This window comes from Carassius auratus, unplaced genomic scaffold, assembly GCF_003368295.1.
Source record: "Carassius auratus strain Wakin unplaced genomic scaffold, ASM336829v1 scaf_tig00041000, whole genome shotgun sequence".
Lineage (NCBI taxonomy): Eukaryota > Metazoa > Chordata > Actinopteri > Cypriniformes > Cyprinidae > Carassius > Carassius auratus.
The window spans coordinates 30214-31533 of NW_020526626.1; the positions used below are offsets into that span (position 1 = coordinate 30214).

At 46.5% G+C, this 1320-nt stretch overlaps 2 non-coding genes across 2 annotated transcripts; both read right to left on the bottom strand.

Moving 5' to 3' along the window:
- Positions 1 to 217: 217 nt before the first annotated feature.
- Positions 218 to 381, bottom strand: LOC113084971 (U1 spliceosomal RNA). Its single transcript, XR_003283911.1, has one exon. It is a non-coding gene; the product is annotated as a U1 spliceosomal RNA (small nuclear RNA).
- A 375-nt stretch (positions 382 to 756) lies between these two features.
- Positions 757 to 947, bottom strand: LOC113084972 (U2 spliceosomal RNA). The gene has a single exon (XR_003283912.1). It is a non-coding gene; the product is annotated as a U2 spliceosomal RNA (small nuclear RNA).
- Between the last annotated feature and the right edge of the window lie 373 nt (positions 948 to 1320).

The following is a 1320-nucleotide window of genomic DNA, read 5'->3' on the forward strand; positions in this document are numbered from 1 at the left end:
TACAGCTAGGCTGCAGTCAGTCCAATCTACTTTCAAAGTAAGGTCTGCGCTATGTTCGAACTAAACTACCCACCAGGGTCCGATTTTTCAAGAGCGCAAGTGACTTTGTTTCACAGGCGCACAACACATATCTCGCATGTGACAGAACTCCCCATTCTGAAAGGAAAATAAATAAAAAACTGTAAAAACCTCTTCTGCTTTGTTTCACCAACAATTTCAGGGGAGAGCGCGAACGCAGTCCCCCACTACCATAAATTATGCAGTCGAGATTCCCGCATTTGGGGAATTCGCAGGGGTCAGCATGGCCGGAGTGCAATGGACAAGCCTCGCCCTGGGTGAACCGCCTTCTTGATCATGGTGTCTCCCCTGCCAGGTAAGTATGAAGGCCCAGGCGGTCAGCCAGAGGTGTGATTTGCATCTCTACCATCCTCACCAACGGTTAGCCCTCCGCCCCCCCCTCCAGGAAAGGAAGGACGGGTGCCTTCCGTTACTGGCCTGGAAACTGCCAAGCTCATGGGCCGGTGCTTCCCAACGCCAGTTTTAGATGACTCTCTTTAAACAAACACACCTGATTCGATGCGTCACCTCGTCTGTGAAAGACTTCAAGACCTCAGGTGGGTGCATCGTTAGTGGAAGAGTCCAAGACCCCAGGTGGACACATCAGGAAAAAAGTTTGCAATAAACCACAGCATCTGCAATGGCAGCTCTCATTCCTTGTTCTGCTATTCGACACAATAAATGGCAATCCCCAAAAAGGGAAAGCACACCGTTCCTGGAGACACTGCAATACCAGGCCGATGCATGGAGTGGACGGAGCAAGCCCCGGCTCCAGCTCCGTGATCTAAAAATCCATTTAATATGTAGTCCCCGGACGGGGGACGTATCAGATATTAAACTGATAAGAACAGATACTACACTTGATCTTAGCCAAAAGGCCGAGAAGCGATGCTGCTAAGACGCAGCAGGGAGGAAGCCGGACACGGCGATGCCCATCTCGGCTTTGGTAAGTTTTGGGAGACCTAAAAACGCTGGGGGATGGTACCCTGATAGCACACATACATCTAGGAGACGTCTATTTGACATATGAATTTACATCTGCAAGATGTAGTTTTAAGGCTGTTTGCTCATCTGCAATACGTCTATTGGACGTCTCCTTTTAGCAGTGTTTGGAAGGTTACTTTGGAAATGTAATAGGTTACAGATTACAAGTTACCCTGTTAAAATGTTATAGTAGTATAACTTTTTCAATTACTTTATTAAAGTAATGTAACTAATTACTTTTGAGTACTTTTAGATTACTTTTCTAAATTTGTGAAAATT